The 18,096-nt window shown below is 35.3% G+C and overlaps 10 non-coding genes across 10 annotated transcripts; all 10 read left to right on the forward strand.

Moving 5' to 3' along the window:
- Positions 1 to 3,181: 3,181 nt before the first annotated feature.
- On the forward strand, positions 3,182 to 3,253 carry TRNAD-GUC (transfer RNA aspartic acid (anticodon GUC)). The gene has a single exon. It is a non-coding gene; the product is annotated as a tRNA-Asp (tRNA).
- A 3,513-nt stretch (positions 3,254 to 6,766) lies between these two features.
- On the forward strand, positions 6,767 to 6,838 carry TRNAD-GUC (transfer RNA aspartic acid (anticodon GUC)). Its single transcript has one exon. It is a non-coding gene; the product is annotated as a tRNA-Asp (tRNA).
- Positions 6,839 to 11,118: 4,280 nt separating this feature from the next.
- TRNAD-GUC (transfer RNA aspartic acid (anticodon GUC)) lies at positions 11,119 to 11,190 on the forward strand. The gene has a single exon. It is a non-coding gene; the product is annotated as a tRNA-Asp (tRNA).
- Positions 11,191 to 11,848: 658 nt separating this feature from the next.
- On the forward strand, positions 11,849 to 11,920 carry TRNAD-GUC (transfer RNA aspartic acid (anticodon GUC)). Its single transcript has one exon. It is a non-coding gene; the product is annotated as a tRNA-Asp (tRNA).
- Positions 11,921 to 12,564: 644 nt separating this feature from the next.
- TRNAD-GUC (transfer RNA aspartic acid (anticodon GUC)) lies at positions 12,565 to 12,636 on the forward strand. The gene has a single exon. It is a non-coding gene; the product is annotated as a tRNA-Asp (tRNA).
- A 659-nt stretch (positions 12,637 to 13,295) lies between these two features.
- Positions 13,296 to 13,367, forward strand: TRNAD-GUC (transfer RNA aspartic acid (anticodon GUC)). The gene has a single exon. It is a non-coding gene; the product is annotated as a tRNA-Asp (tRNA).
- Positions 13,368 to 15,428: 2,061 nt separating this feature from the next.
- Positions 15,429 to 15,500, forward strand: TRNAD-GUC (transfer RNA aspartic acid (anticodon GUC)). Its single transcript has one exon. It is a non-coding gene; the product is annotated as a tRNA-Asp (tRNA).
- Positions 15,501 to 16,158: 658 nt separating this feature from the next.
- On the forward strand, positions 16,159 to 16,230 carry TRNAD-GUC (transfer RNA aspartic acid (anticodon GUC)). The gene has a single exon. It is a non-coding gene; the product is annotated as a tRNA-Asp (tRNA).
- Positions 16,231 to 16,874: 644 nt separating this feature from the next.
- Positions 16,875 to 16,946, forward strand: TRNAD-GUC (transfer RNA aspartic acid (anticodon GUC)). The gene has a single exon. It is a non-coding gene; the product is annotated as a tRNA-Asp (tRNA).
- A 655-nt stretch (positions 16,947 to 17,601) lies between these two features.
- Positions 17,602 to 17,673, forward strand: TRNAD-GUC (transfer RNA aspartic acid (anticodon GUC)). The gene has a single exon. It is a non-coding gene; the product is annotated as a tRNA-Asp (tRNA).
- The last annotated feature ends 423 nt before the right edge of the window (positions 17,674 to 18,096 follow it).

Consider the following 18,096-nt stretch of genomic DNA (forward strand, 5'->3'; position numbering starts at 1 on the left):
GATGCTTTTTGTTAGTAGTGACCCCTGGTGGTAAATGGTTATAAGCTGCAAATGGTAAAGTGAGCTGATTGTATATATATATATATATATATATATATATATATATACATATACATAGATAGATAGAAAGATAGATAGACAGATCGATAAATAGGTATTTATTTTAATCAATCATTTCTTATTAAAGCAGATTATTTTTGGCTAGGAATTTCTGATTTGTAATCATTTATGAAAAAAGATTGCTTCTCCTAACCAAAGGAAGCAAAGCTGCCTATTACAATACTGTGAATTGATTGAGGGCATGCCCTAACCTCATGGAGGTGAGCACTGTTGAACTGAAGCCAATATGTCCTCGTTAGTATAGTGGTCAGTATCCCCGCCTGTCACGCGGGAGACAGGGGTTCAATTCCCCGACGGGGAGACGATTCCTTTTATTCACACAATTAAATAAAATGATGTACTTAATAACATTGTAAACTATATTTGTCATTATCCTTCTCTATTACGATTGAGATAAACGTTGAATTCAGTGATGGCCAAATTGCTTACAGATGTGTTAACTAAAAGTCAGAATATGCTCTGAATATTTCAATCTGCACAGACCATACCATCAAAAACAATTTACATCTGTAATCTAATGGAAAATGGAATGAAGCAGTGGGGAATCTTATGCTTCTGCTCAACTCTAGGGGCTGGATTTAGAAGTGGAGTGGATGCTTTTTGTTAGTAGTGACCCCTGGTGGTAAATGGTTATAAGCTGCAAATGTTAAAGTGAGCTGATTGTATATATATATATATATATATATATATATATATATATATATATACATATACATAGATAGATAGAAAGATAGATAGACAGATCGATAAATAGGTATTTAATTTAATCAATCATTTCTTATTAAAGCAGATTATTTTTGGCTAGGAATTTCTGATTTGTAATCATTTATGAAAAAAGATTGCTTCTCCTAACCAAAAGAAGCAAAGCTGCCTATTACAATACTGTGAATTGATTGAGGGCATGCCCTAACCTCATGGAGGTGAGCACTGTTGAACTGAAGCCAATATGTCCTCGTTAGTATAGTGGTCAGTATCCCCGCCTGTCACGCGGGAGACCGGGGTTCAATTCCCCGACGGGTAGACGATTCCTTTTATTCACACAATTAAATAAAATGATGTACTTAAGAACATTGTAAACTATATTTGTCATTATCCTTCTCTATTACGATTGAGATAAACGTTGAATTCAGTGATGGCCAAATTGCTTACAGATGTGTTAACTAAAAGTCAGAATATGCTCTGAATATTTCAATCTGCACAGACCATACCATCAAAAACAATTTACATCTGTAATCTAATGGAAAATGGAATGAAGCAGTGGGGAATCTTATGCTTCTGCTCAACTCTAGGGGCTGGATTTAGAAGTGGAGTGGATGCTTTTTGTTAGTAGTGACCCCTGGTGGTAAATGGTTATAAGCTGCAAATGTTAAAGTGAGCTGATTGTATATATATATATATATATATATATATATATATATATACATATACATAGATAGATAGAAAGATAGATAGACAGATCGATAGATAGGTATTTATTTTAATCAATCATTTCTTATTAAAGCAGATTATTTTTGGCTAGGAATTTCTGATTTGTAATCATTTATGAAAAAAGATTGCTTCGCCTAACCAAAAGAAGCAAAGCTGCCTATTACAATACTGTGAATTGATTGAGGGCATGCCCTAACCTCATGGAGGTGAGCACTGTTGAACTGAAGCCAATATGTCCTCGTTAGTATAGTGGTCAGTATCCCCGCCTGTCACGCGGGAGACCGGGGTTCAATTCCCCGAAGGGGAGACGATTCCTTTTATTCACACTATTAAATAAAAAGATGTACTTAATAACATTGTAAACTATATTTGTCATTATCCTTGTCTATTACGATTGAGATAAACGTTGAATTCAGTGATGGCCAAATTGCTTACAGATGTGTTAACTAAAAGTCAGAATATGCTCTGAATATTTCAATCTGCACAGACCATACCATCAAAAACAATTTACATCTATAATCTAATGGAAATGGAATGAAGCAGTGGGGAATCTTATGCTTCTGCTCAACTCTAGGGGCTAGATTTAGAAGTGGAGTGGATGCTTTTTGTTAGTAGTGACCCCTGGTGGTAAATGGTTATAAGCTGCAAATGGTAAAGTGAGCTGATTGTATATATATATATATATATATATACATATACATAGATAGATAGAAAGATAGATAGACAGATCGATAAATAGGTATTTATTTTAATCAATCATTTCTTATTAAAGCAGATTATTTTTGGCTAGGAATTTCTGATTTGTAATCATTTATGAAAAAAGATTGCTTCTCCTAACCAAAAGAAGCAAAGCTGCCTATTACAATACTGTGAATTGATTGAGGGCATGCCCTAACCTCATGGAGGTGAGCACTGTTGAACTGAAGCCAATATGTCCTCGTTAGTATAGTGGTCAGTATCCCCGCCTGTCACGTGGGAGACCGGGGTTCAATTCCCCGACGGGGAGACGATTCCTTTTATTCACACAATTAAATAAAATGATGTACTTAATAACATTGTAAACTATATTTGTCATTATCCTTCTCTATTACGATTGAGATAAACGTTGAATTCAGTGATGGCCAAATTGCTTACAGATGTGTTAACTAAAAGTCAGAATATGCTCTGAATATTTCAATCTGCACAGACCATACCATCAAAAACAATTTACATCTATAATCTAATGGAAATGGAATGAAGCAGTGGGGAATCTTATGCTTCTGCTCAACTCTAGGGGCTAGATTTAGAAGTGGAGTGGATGCTTTTTGTTAGTAGTGACCCCTGGTGGTAAATGGTTATAAGCTGCAAATGGTAAAGTGAGCTGATTGTATATATATATATATATATATATATATATACATAGATAGATAGAAAGATAGATAGACAGATCGATAGATAGGTATTTATTTTAATCAATCATTTCTTATTAAAGCAGATTATTTTTGGCTAGGAATTTCTGATTTGTAATCATTTATGAAAAAAGATTGCTTCTCCTAACCAAAAGAAGCAAAGCTGCCTATTACAATACTGTGAATTCATTGAGGGCATGCCCTAACCTCATGGAGGTGAGCACTGTTGAACTGAAGCCAATATGTCCTCGTTAGTATAGTGGTCAGTATCCCCGCCTGTCACGCGGGAGACCGGGGTTCAATTCCCCGACGGGGAGACGATTCCTTTTATTCACACAATTAAATAAAATGATGTACTTAATAACATTGTAAACTATATTTGTCATTATCCTTCTCTATTACGATTGAGATAAACGTTGAATTCAGTGATGGCCAAATTGCTTACAGATGTGTTAACTAAAAGTCAGAATATGCTCTGAATATTTCAATCTGCACAGACCATACCATCAAAAACAATTTACATCTGTAATCTAATGGAAAATGGAATGAAGCAGTGGGGAATCTTATGCTTCTGCTCAACTCTAGGGGCTGGATTTAGAAGTGGAGTGGATGCTTTTTGTTAGTAGTGACCCCTGGTGGTAAATGGTTATAAGCTGCAAATGTTAAAGTGAGCTGATTGTATATATATATATATATATATATATATATATATATATATATATATATACATATACATAGATAGATAGAAAGATAGATAGACAGATCGATAAATAGGTATTTAATTTAATCAATCATTTCTTATTAAAGCAGATTATTTTTGGCTAGGAATTTCTGATTTGTAATCATTTATGAAAAAAGATTGCTTCTCCTAACCAAAAGAAGCAAAGCTGCCTATTACAATACTGTGAATTGATTGAGGGCATGCCCTAACCTCATGGAGGTGAGCACTGTTGAACTGAAGCCAATATGTCCTCGTTAGTATAGTGGTCAGTATCCCCGCCTGTCACGCGGGAGACCGGGGTTCAATTCCCCGACGGGTAGACGATTCCTTTTATTCACACAATTAAATAAAATGATGTACTTAAGAACATTGTAAACTATATTTGTCATTATCCTTCTCTATTACGATTGAGATAAACGTTGAATTCAGTGATGGCCAAATTGCTTACAGATGTGTTAACTAAAAGTCAGAATATGCTCTGAATATTTCAATCTGCACAGACCATACCATCAAAAACAATTTACATCTGTAATCTAATGGAAAATGGAATGAAGCAGTGGGGAATCTTATGCTTCTGCTCAACTCTAGGGGCTGGATTTAGAAGTGGAGTGGATGCTTTTTGTTAGTAGTGACCCCTGGTGGTAAATGGTTATAAGCTGCAAATGTTAAAGTGAGCTGATTGTATATATATATATATATATATATATATATATATATACATATACATAGATAGATAGAAAGATAGATAGACAGATCGATAGATAGGTATTTATTTTAATCAATCATTTCTTATTAAAGCAGATTATTTTTGGCTAGGAATTTCTGATTTGTAATCATTTATGAAAAAAGATTGCTTCGCCTAACCAAAAGAAGCAAAGCTGCCTATTACAATACTGTGAATTGATTGAGGGCATGCCCTAACCTCATGGAGGTGAGCACTGTTGAACTGAAGCCAATATGTCCTCGTTAGTATAGTGGTCAGTATCCCCGCCTGTCACGCGGGAGACCGGGGTTCAATTCCCCGAAGGGGAGACGATTCCTTTTATTCACACTATTAAATAAAAAGATGTACTTAATAACATTGTAAACTATATTTGTCATTATCCTTGTCTATTACGATTGAGATAAACGTTGAATTCAGTGATGGCCAAATTGCTTACAGATGTGTTAACTAAAAGTCAGAATATGCTCTGAATATTTCAATCTGCACAGACCATACCATCAAAAACAATTTACATCTATAATCTAATGGAAATGGAATGAAGCAGTGGGGAATCTTATGCTTCTGCTCAACTCTAGGGGCTAGATTTAGAAGTGGAGTGGATGCTTTTTGTTAGTAGTGACCCCTGGTGGTAAATGGTTATAAGCTGCAAATGGTAAAGTGAGCTGATTGTATATATATATATATATATATATATATATATATATATACATATACATAGATAGATAGAAAGATAGATAGACAGATCGATAAATAGGTATTTATTTTAATCAATCATTTCTTATTAAAGCAGATTATTTTTGGCTAGGAATTTCTGATTTGTAATCATTTATGAAAAAAGATTGCTTCTCCTAACCAAAGGAAGCAAAGCTGCCTATTACAATACTGTGAATTGATTGAGGGCATGCCCTAACCTCATGGAGGTGAGCACTGTTGAACTGAAGCCAATATGTCCTCGTTAGTATAGTGGTCAGTATCCCCGCCTGTCATGCGGGAGACCGGGGTTCAATTCCCCGACGGGGAGACGATTCCTTTTATTCACACAATTAAATAAAATGATGTACTTAATAACATTGTAAACTATATTTGTCATTATCCTTCTCTATTACGATTGAGATAAACGTTGAATTCAGTGATGGCCAAATTGCTTACAGATGTGTTAACTAAAAGTCAGAATATGCTCTGAATATTTCAATCTGCACAGACCATACCATCAAAAACAATTTACATCTGTAATCTAATGGAAAATGGAATGAAGCAGTGGGGAATCTTATGCTTCTGCTCAACTCTAGGGGCTGGATTTAGAAGTGGAGTGGATGCTTTTTGTTAGTAGTGACCCCTGGTGGTAAATGGTTATAAGCTGCAAATGTTAAAGTGAGCTGATTGTATATATATATATATATATATATATATATATATATATATATATATATATACATATACATAGATAGATAGAAAGATAGATAGACAGATCGATAAATAGGTATTTATTTTAATCAATCATTTCTTATTAAAGCAGATTATTTTTGGCTAGGAATTTCTGATTTGTAATCATTTATGAAAAAAGATTGCTTCTCCTAACCAAAAGAAGCAAAGCTGCCTATTACAATACTGTGAATTGATTGAGGGAATGCCCTAACCTCATGGAGGTGAGCACTGTTGAACTGAAGCCAATATGTCCTCGTTAGTATAGTGGTCAGTATCCCCGCCTGTCACGCGGGAGACCGGGGTTCAATTCCCCGACGGGTAGACGATTCCTTTTATTCACACAATTAAATAAAATGATGTACTTAATAACATTGTAAACTATATTTGTCATTATCCTTCTCTATTACGATTGAGATAAACGTTGAATTCAGTGATGGCCAAATTGCTTACAGATGTGTTAACTAAAAGTCAGAATATGCTCTGAATATTTCAATCTGCACAGACCATACCATCAAAAACAATTTACATCTGTAATCTAATGGAAAATGGAATGAAGCAGTGGGGAATCTTATGCTTCTGCTCAACTCTAGGGGCTGGATTTAGAAGTGGAGTGGATGCTTTTTGTTAGTAGTGACCCCTGGTGGTAAATGGTTATAAGCTGCAAATGTTAAAGTGAGCTGATTGTATATATATATATATATATATATATATATATATACATATACATAGACAGATAGAAAGATAGATAGACAGATCGATAGATAGGTATTTATTTTAATCAATCATTTCTTATTAAAGCAGATTATTTTTGGCTAGGAATTTCTGATTTGTAATCATTTATGAAAAAAGATTGCTTCGCCTAACCAAAAGAAGCAAAGCTGCCTATTACAATACTGTGAATTGATTGAGGGCATGCCCTAACCTCATGGAGGTGAGCACTGTTGAACTGAAGCCAATATGTCCTCGTTAGTATAGTGGTCAGTATCCCCGCCTGTCACGCGGGAGACCGGGGTTCAATTCCCCGACGGGGAGACGATTCCTTTTATTCACACTATTAAATAAAAAGATGTACTTAATAACATTGTAAACTATATTTGTCATTATCCTTGTCTATTACGATTGAGATAAACGTTGAATTCAGTGATGGCCAAATTGCTTACAGATGTGTTAACTAAAAGTCAGAATATGCTCTGAATATTTCAATCTGCACAGACCATACCATCAAAAACAATTTACATCTATAATCTAATGGAAATGGAATGAAGCAGTGGGGAATCTTATGCTTCTGCTCAACTCTAGGGGCTAGATTTAGAAGTGGAGTGGATGCTTTTTGTTAGTAGTGACCCCTGGTGGTAAATGGTTATAAGCTGCAAATGGTAAAGTGAGCTGATTGTATATATATATATATATTCACTGAAAAAACCATAGGTTTCACACATGTTATAGTTAGCTGGACATTTTACTGATAAAAAACCAATGAAATTCCCCCGTTATAGTTACTGTAGGCAACTATAACTCACGCGACCGCAATCCTCTGCTGATGCTAATACTGTATTTAGACACTTATTTGCCCATATCTTCTTCCATTAAATTTTAGCTATACATATATTACAAATATTTTTTTTTCATAAAGACACATATGTCATCAGCAGAGGATTACGGTCGCGTGAGTTATAGTTGCCTACAGTAACTATAACGGGGGAATTTCATTGGTTTTTTATCAGTAAAATGTCCAGCTAACTATAACATGTGTGAAACCTATGGTTTTTTCAGTGAATTAGCAAGGTTTTTTAAATGCTATTTCCTAACTATAACGTGTGTGAAACCTATGGTTTTTTCAGTGAATTTGTACGGTTTTTTAAATGCTAAGTTACTTTACGCCATTTGTGGCGTGCGCGCCCACTTAACGCAGTTCGTTCCGTGCACGGTTTTTATCAACTTTAATAAGCCCTGTACATTTGGTGGCCTTCGGCCACCAAAAGCACAGGGGGTGAGGTCAATGTGGATAGTGTTTTTTTTATTTCGATTTTATAATTTCATGTTGCCAAAATTACGTTTTTTTTCTCTATTAATAAGCCCTGCACATTTGGTGGCCTGCGGCCACCAAAAGCACAGGGGGTGGGGTAAGTGTGGATAGTGTTTTTTTTATTTTTATTTTTTTACCGTAAGCGTACGGTAAGCTTACGGTAAGCGTACGGTAAGCGTACGGTAAGCGTACCCCGCGAAATTGCCGAAAAAAAAATAAAACCGTTTTTGCTCTTGGGGGATGTTTGGGGACTCCCTCAACATGACTATGTGGGAGGGAGTTGTCAAAACAGCCCCGTAACATGTTTTTGGCCATCATGTTTGATAAACAACACTCAGTGCGAGAGACAAAATGGCGGACGCCGCTTCCTGGTTTCGGCCGATTCGAATGTTTACTAAGATCTAAGAGCCAATCAGAATCGCGCTCGCGCACGCCACCGTAAGCTTACGGTAAGCGTACGGTAAGCGTACGGTAAGCGTACCGTAAGCGGGCTCAGATATATATATTGATTTAAAGGCTATTTTCTCAGAATCTACTGAACAGATTTACACCAAACCTACAAAAGGCACTTCCTTGACCTAGGGACTACCTCTCTGCCAAATTTCTAGTAATTCTGTTCAGCCGTTCGGGCTGTAGCTCGTTCTAAAGGTCCTATGGAAAAATGCATGGGAAAAACGCGTTTTGGGACCCCCCTTTTATCTCAGCCCCCGCTTGACGAATCCCCCCGAGACTTTCAGGGTAGGAGCGGAGCGTAGCGCCCCACCTATTTTGAGAAATTCGCGAGGATTCGTCGACCGGCGCCAAAGTTATTCAAAATAGAATGTTGAGGTTTTCCTATGGAAACGTGGTCCTAACTATAACTACCTACTGGCGACCGCCAGTAGGTAATATATATATATATACATATACATAGATAGATAGAAAGATAGATAGACAGATCGATAAATAGGTATTTATTTTAATCAATCATTTCTTATTAAAGCAGATTATTTTTGGCTAGGAATTTCTGATTTGTAATCATTTATGAAAAAAGATTGCTTCTCCTAACCAAAAGAAGCAAAGCTGCCTATTACAATACTGTGAATTCATTGAGGGCATGCCCTAACCTCATGGAGGTGAGCACTGTTGAACTGAAGCCAATATGTCCTCGTTAGTATAGTGGTCCGTATCCCCGCCTGTCACGCGGGAGACCGGGGTTCAATTCCCCGACGGGGAGACGATTCCTTTTATTCGCACAATTAAATAAAATGATGTACTTAATAACATTGTAAACTATATTTGTCATTATCCTTGTCTATTACGATTGAGATAAACGTTGAATTCAGTGATGGCCAAATTGCTTACAGATGTGTTAACTAAAAGTCAGAATATGCTCTGAATATTTCAATCTGCACAGACCATACCATCAAAAACAATTTACATCTATAATCTAATGGAAAATGGAATGAAGCAGTGGGGAATCTTATGCTTCTGCTCAACTCTAGGGGCTAGATTTAGAAGTGGAGTGGATGCTTTTTGTTAGTAGTGACCCCTGGTGGTAAATGGTTATAAGCTGCAAATGGTAAAGTGAGCTGATTGTATATATATATATATATATATATATATATACATATACATAGATAGATAGATAGAAAGATAGATAGACAGATCGATAGATAGGTATTTATTTTAATCAATCATTTCTTATTAAAGCAGATTATTTTTGGCTAGGAATTTCTGATTTGTAATCATTTATGAAAAAAGATTGCTTCTCCTAACCAAAGGAAGCAAAGCTGCCTATTACAATACTGTGAATTGATTGAGGGCATGCCCTAACCTCATGGAGGTGAGCACTGTTGAACTGAAGCCAATATGTCCTCGTTAGTATAGTGGTCAGTATCCCCGCCTGTCACGCGGGAGACTGGGGTTCAATTCCCCGACGGGGAGACGATTCCTTTTATTCACACAATTAAATAAAATGATGTACTTAATAACATTGTAAACTATATTTGTCATTATCCTTGTCTATTACGATTGAGATAAACGTTGAATTCAGTGATGGCCAAATTGCTTACAGATGTGTTAACTAAAAGTCAGAATATGCTCTGAATATTTCAATCTGCACAGACCATACCATCAAAAACAATTTACATCTGTAATCTAATGGAAAATGGAATGAAGCAGTGGGGAATCTTATGCTTCTGCTCAACTCTAGGGGCTGGATTTAGAAGTGGAGTGGATGCTTTTTGTTAGTAGTGACCCCTGGTGGTAAATGGTTATAAGCTGCAAATGGTAAAGTGAGCTGATTGTATATATATATATATATATATATATATATATATACATATACATAGATAGATAGAAAGATAGATAGACAGATCGATAAATAGGTATTTATTTTAATCAATCATTTCTTATTAAAGCAGATTATTTTTGGCTAGGAATTTCTGATTTGTAATCATTTATGAAAAAAGATTGCTTCTCCTAACCAAAAGAAGCAAAGCTGCCTATTACAATACTGTGAATTGATTGAGGGCATGCCCTAACCTCATGGAGGTGAGCACTGTTGAACTGAAGCCAATATGTCCTCGTTAGTATAGTGGTCAGTATCCCAGCCTGTCACGCGGGAGACCGGGGTTCAATTCCCCGACGGGGAGACGATTCCTTTTATTCACACAATTAAATAAAATGATGTACTTAATAACATTGTAAACTATATTTGTCATTATCCTTCTCTATTACGATTGAGATAAACGTTGAATTCAGTGATGGCCAAATTGCTTACAGATGTGTTAACTAAAAGTCAGAATATGCTCTGAATATTTCAATCTGCACAGACCATACCATCAAAAACAATTTACATCTGTAATCTAATGGAAAATGGAATGAAGCAGTGGGGAATCTTATGCTTCTGCTCAACTCTAGGGGCTGGATTTAGAAGTGGAGTGGATGCTTTTTGTTAGTAGTGACCCCTGGTGGTAAATGGTTATAAGCTGCAAATGGTAAAGTGAGCTGATTGTATATATATATATATATATATATATATATATATATATATATATATACATATACATAGATAGATAGAAAGATAGATAGACAGATCGATAGATAGGTATTTATTTTAATCAATCATTTCTTATTAAAGCAGATTATTTTTGGCTAGGAATTTCTGATTTGTAATCATTTATGAAAAAAGATTGCTTCTCCTAACCAAAGGAAGCAAAGCTGCCTATTACAATACTGTGAATTGATTGAGGGCATGCCCTAACCTCATGGAGGTGAGCACTGTTGAACTGAAGCCAATATGTCCTCGTTAGTATAGTGGTCAGTATCCCCGCCTGTCACGCGGGAGACCGGGGTTCAATTCCCCGACGGGGAGACGATTCCTTTTATTCACACAATTAAATAAAATGATGTACTTAATAACATTGTAAACTATATTTGTCATTATCCTTCTCTATTACGATTGAGATAAACGTTGAATTCAGTGATGGCCAAATTGCTTACAGATGTGTTAACTAAAAGTCAGAATATGCTCTGAATATTTCAATCTGCACAGACCATACCATCAAAAACAATTTACATCTGTAATCTAATGGAAAATGGAATGAAGCAGTGGGGAATCTTATGCTTCTGCTCAACTCTAGGGGCTGGATTTAGAAGTGGAGTGGATGCTTTTTGTTAGTAGTGACCCCTGGTGGTAAATGGTTATAAGCTGCAAATGTTAAAGTGAGCTGATTGTATATATATATATATATATATATATATATATATATATATATATATATATATATACATATACATAGATAGATAGAAAGATAGATAGACAGATCGATAGATAGGTATTTATTTTAATCAATCATTTCTTATTAAAGCAGATTATTTTTGGCTAGGAATTTCTGATTTGTAATCATTTATGAAAAAAGATTGCTTCTCCTAACCAAAGGAAGCAAAGCTGCCTATTACAATACTGTGAATTGATTGAGGGCATGCCCTAACCTCATGGAGGTGAGCACTGTTGAACTGAAGCCAATATGTCCTCGTTAGTATAGTGGTCAGTATCCCCGCCTGTCACGCGGGAGACCGGGGTTCAATTCCCCGACGGGGAGACGATTCCTTTTATTCACACAATTAAATAAAATGATGTACTTAATAACATTGTAAACTATATTTGTCATTATCCTTCTCTATTACGATTGAGATAAACGTTGAATTCAGTGATGGCCAAATTGCTTACAGATGTGTTAACTAAAAGTCAGAATATGCTCTGAATATTTCAATCTGCACAGACCATACCATCAAAAACAATTTACATCTGTAATCTAATGGAAAATGGAATGAAGCAGTGGGGAATCTTATGCTTCTGCTCAACTCTAGGGGCTGGATTTAGAAGTGGAGTGGATGCTTTTTGTTAGTAGTGACCCCTGGTGGTAAGTGGTTATAAGCTGCAAATGTTAAAGTGAGCTGATTGTATATATATATATATATATATATATATATATATATATATACATATACATAGATAGATAGAAAGATAGATAGACAGATCGATAGATAGGTAATTATTTTAATCAATCATTTCTTATTAAAGCAGATTATTTTTGGCTAGGAATTTCTGATTTGTAATCATTTATGAAAAAAGATTGCTTCGCCTAACCAAAAGAAGCAAAGCTGCCTATTACAATACTGTGAATTGATTGAGGGCATGCCCTAACCTCATGGAGGTGAGCACTGTTGAACTGAAGCCAATATGTCCTCGTTAGTATAGTGGTCAGTATCCCCGCCTGTCACGCGGGAGACCGGGGTTCAATTCCCCGACGGGGAGACGATTCCTTTTATTCACACTATTAAATAAAAAGATGTACTTAATAACATTGTAAACTATATTTGTCATTATCCTTGTCTATTACGATTGAGATAAACGTTGAATTCAGTGATGGCCAAATTGCTTACAGATGTGTTAACTAAAAGTCAGAATATGCTCTGAATATTTCAATCTGCACAGACCATACCATCAAAAACAATTTACATCTATAATCTAATGGAAATGGAATGAAGCAGTGGGGAATCTTATGCTTCTGCTCAACTCTAGGGGCTAGATTTAGAAGTGGAGTGGATGCTTTTTGTTAGTAGTGACCCCTGGTGGTAAGTGGTTATAAGCTGCAAATGTTAAAGTGAGCTGATTGTATATATATATATATATATATATATATATATATATATATATATATATATATATATACATATACATAGATAGATAGAAAGATAGATAGACAGATCGATAGATAGGTATTTATTTTAATCAATCATTTCTTATTAAAGCAGATTATTTTTGGCTAGGAATTTCTGATTTGTAATCATTTATGAAAAAAGATTGCTTCGCCTAACCAAAAGAAGCAAAGCTGCCTATTACAATACTGTGAATTGATTGAGGGCATGCCCTAACCTCATGGAGGTGAGCACTGTTGAACTGAAGCCAATATGTCCTCGTTAGTATAGTGGTCAGTATCCCCGCCTGTCACGCGGGAGACCGGGGTTCAATTCCCCGACGGGGAGACGATTCCTTTTATTCACACTATTAAATAAAAAGATGTACTTAATAACATTGTAAACTATATTTGTCATTATCCTTGTCTATTACGATTGAGATAAACGTTGAATTCAGTGATGGCCAAATTGCTTACAGATGTGTTAACTAAAAGTCAGAATATGCTCTGAATATTTCAATCTGCACAGACCATACCATCAAAAACAATTTACATCTATAATCTAATGGAAATGGAATGAAGCAGTGGGGAATCTTATGCTTCTGCTCAACTCTAGGGGCTAGATTTAGAAGTGGAGTGGATGCTTTTTGTTAGTAGTGACCCCTGGTGGTAAATGGTTATAAGCTGCAAATGGTAAAGTGAGCTGATTGTATATATATATATATATATATATATATATACATATACATAGATAGATAGAAAGATAGATAGACAGATCGATAAATAGGTATTTATTTTAATCAATCATTTCTTATTAAAGCAGATTATTTTTGGCTAGGAATTTCTGATTTGTAATCATTTATGAAAAAAGATTGCTTCTCCTAACCAAAAGAAGCAAAGCTGCCTATTACAATACTGTGAATTCATTGAGGGCATGCCCTAACCTCATGGAGGTGAGCACTGTTGAACTGAAGCCAATATGTCCTCGTTAGTATAGTGGTCAGTATCCCCGCCTGTCACGTGGGAGACCGAGGTTCAATTCCCCGACGGGGAGACGATTCCTTTTATTAGCACAATTAAATAAAATGATGTACTTAATAACATTGTAAACTATATTTGTCATTATCCTTGTCTATTACGATTGAGATAAACGTTGAATTCAGTGAAGGCCAAATTGCTTACAGATGTGTTAACTAAAAGTCAGAATATGCTCTGAATATTTCAATCTGCACAGACCATACCATCAAAAACAATTTACATCTATAATCTAATGGAAAATGGAATGAAGCAGTGGGGAATCTTATGCTTCTGCTCAACTCTAGGGGCTAGATTTAGAAGTGGAGTGGATGCTTTTTGTTAGTAGTGACCCCTGGTGGTAAATGGTTATAAGCTGCAAATGGTAAAGTGAGCTGATTGTATATATATATATATATATATATATATATACATATACATAGATAGATAGAAAGATAGATAGACAGATCGATAAATAGGTATTTATTTTAATCAATCATTTCTTATTAAAGCAGATTATTTTTGGCTAGGAATTTCTGATTTGTAATCATTTATGAAAAAAGATTGCTTCTCCTAACCAAAAGAAGCAAAGCTGCCTATTACAATACTGTGAATTGATTGAGGGCATGCCCTAACCTCATGGAGGTGAGCACTGTTGAACTGAAGCCAATATGTCCTCGTTAGTATAGTGGTCAGTATCCCAGCCTGTCACGCGGGAGACCGGGGTTCAATTCCCCGACGGGGAGACGATTCCTTTTATTCACACAATTAAATAAAATGATGTACTTAATAACATTGTAAACTATATTTGTCATTATCCTTCTCTATTACGATTGAGATAAACGTTGAATTCAGTGATGGCCAAATTGCTTACAGATGTGTTAACTAAAAGTCAGAATATGCTCTGAATATTTCAATCTGCACAGACCATACCATCAAAAACAATTTACATCTGTAATCTAATGGAAAATGGAATGAAGCAGTGGGGAATCTTATGCTTCTGCTCAACTCTAGGGGCTGGATTTAGAAGTGGAGTGGATGCTTTTTGTTAGTAGTGACCCCTGGTGGTAAATGGTTATAAGCTGCAAATGGTAAAGTGAGCTGATTGTATATATATATATATATATATATATATATATATATATATATATATACATATACATAGATAGATAGAAAGATAGATAGACAGATCGATAGATAGGTATTTATTTTAATCAATCATTTCTTATTAAAGCAGATTATTTTTGGCTAGGAATTTCTGATTTGTAATCATTTATGAAAAAAGATTGCTTCTCCTAACCAAAGGAAGCAAAGCTGCCTATTACAATACTGTGAATTGATTGAGGGCATGCCCTAACCTCATGGAGGTGAGCACTGTTGAACTGAAGCCAATATGTCCTCGTTAGTATAGTGGTCAGTATCCCCGCCTGTCACGCGGGAGACCGGGGTTCAATTCCCCGACGGGGAGACGATTCCTTTTATTCACACAATTAAATAAAATGATGTACTTAATAACATTGTAAACTATATTTGTCATTATCCTTCTCTATTACGATTGAGATAAACGTTGAATTCAGTGATGGCCAAATTGCTTACAGATGTGTTAACTAAAAGTCAGAATATGCTCTGAATATTTCAATCTGCACAGACCATACCATCAAAAACAATTTACATCTGTAATCTAATGGAAAATGGAATGAAGCAGTGGGGAATCTTATGCTTCTGCTCAACTCTAGGGGCTGGATTTAGAAGTGGAGTGGATGCTTTTTGTTAGTAGTGACCCCTGGTGGTAAATGGTTATAAGCTGCAAATGTTAAAGTGAGCTGATTGTATATATATATATATATATATATATATATATATATATATATATATATATATATACATATACATAGATAGATAGAAAGATAGATAGACAGATCGATAGATAGGTATTTATTTTAATCAATCATTTCTTATTAAAGCAGATTATTTTTGGCTAGGAATTTCTGATTTGTAATCATTTATGAAAAAAGATTGCTTCTCCTAACCAAAGGAAGCAAAGCTGCCTATTACAATACTGTGAATTGATTGAGGGCATGCCCTAACCTCATGGAGGTGAGCACTGTTGAACTGAAGCCAATATGTCCTCGTTAGTATAGTGGTCAGTATCCCCGCCTGTCACGCGGGAGACCGGGGTTCAATTCCCCGACGGGGAGACGATTCCTTTTATTCACACAATTAAATAAAATGATGTACTTAATAACATTGTAAACTATATTTGTCATTATCCTTCTCTATTACGATTGAGATAAACGTTGAATTCAGTGATGGCCAAATTGCTTACAGATGTGTTAACTAAAAGTCAGAATATGCTCTGAATATTTCAATCTGCACAGACCATACCATCAAAAACAATTTACATCTGTAATCTAATGGAAAATGGAATGAAGCAGTGGGGAATCTTATGCTTCTGCTCAACTCTAGGGGCTGGATTTAGAAGTGGAGTGGATGCTTTTTGTTAGTAGTGACCCCTGGTGGTAAGTGGTTATAAGCTGCAAATGTTAAAGTGAGCTGATTGTATATATATATATATATATATATATATATATATATATATACATATACATAGATAGATAGAAAGATAGATAGACAGATCGATAGATAGGTAATTATTTTAATCAATCATTTCTTATTAAAGCAGATTATTTTTGGCTAGGAATTTCTGATTTGTAATCATTTATGAAAAAAGATTGCTTCGCCTAACCAAAAGAAGCAAAGCTGCCTATTACAATACTGTGAATTGATTGAGGGCATGCCCTAACCTCATGGAGGTGAGCACTGTTGAACTGAAGCCAATATGTCCTCGTTAGTATAGTGGTCAGTATCCCCGCCTGTCACGCGGGAGACCGGGGTTCAATTCCCCGACGGGGAGACGATTCCTTTTATTCACACTATTAAATAAAAAGATGTACTTAATAACATTGTAAACTATATTTGTCATTATCCTTGTCTATTACGATTGAGATAAACGTTGAATTCAGTGATGGCCAAATTGCTTACAGATGTGTTAACTAAAAGTCAGAATATGCTCTGAATATTTCAATCTGCACAGACCATACCATCAAAAACAATTTACATCTATAATCTAATGGAAATGGAATGAAGCAGTGGGGAATCTTATGCTTCTGCTCAACTCTAGGGGCTAGATTTAGAAGTGGAGTGGATGCTTTTTGTTAGTAGTGACCCCTGGTGGTAAGTGGTTATAAGCTGCAAATGTTAAAGTGAGCTGATTGTATATATATATATATATATATATATATATATATATATATATATATATATATACATATACATAGATAGATAGAAAGATAGATAGACAGATCGATAGATAGGTATTTATTTTAATCAATCATTTCTTATTAAAGCAGATTATTTTTGGCTAGGAATTTCTGATTTGTAATCATTTATGAAAAAAGATTGCTTCGCCTAACCAAAAGAAGCAAAGCTGCCTATTACAATACTGTGAATTGATTGAGGGCATGCCCTAACCTCATGGAGGTGAGCACTGTTGAACTGAAGCCAATATGTCCTCGTTAGTATAGTGGTCAGTATCCCCGCCTGTCACGCGGGAGACCGGGGTTCAATTCCCCGACGGGGAGACGATTCCTTTTATTCACACTATTAAATAAAAAGATGTACTTAATAACATTGTAAACTATATTTGTCATTATCCTTGTCTATTACGATTGAGATAAACGTTGAATTCAGTGATGGCCAAATTGCTTACAGATGTGTTAACTAAAAGTCAGAATATGCTCTGAATATTTCAATCTGCACAGACCATACCATCAAAAACAATTTACATCTATAATCTAATGGAAATGGAATGAAGCAGTGGGGAATCTTATGCTTCTGCTCAACTCTAGGGGCTAGATTTAGAAGTGGAGTGGATGCTTTTTGTTAGTAGTGACCCCTGGTGGTAAATGGTTATAAGCTGCAAATGGTAAAGTGAGCTGATTGTATATATATATATATATATATATATATATACATATACATAGATAGATAGAAAGATAGATAGA

Source organism: Triturus cristatus, chromosome 4_1, assembly GCF_964204655.1.
Source record: "Triturus cristatus chromosome 4_1, aTriCri1.1, whole genome shotgun sequence".
NCBI classification, from domain to species: Eukaryota; Metazoa; Chordata; class Amphibia; order Caudata; family Salamandridae; genus Triturus; species Triturus cristatus.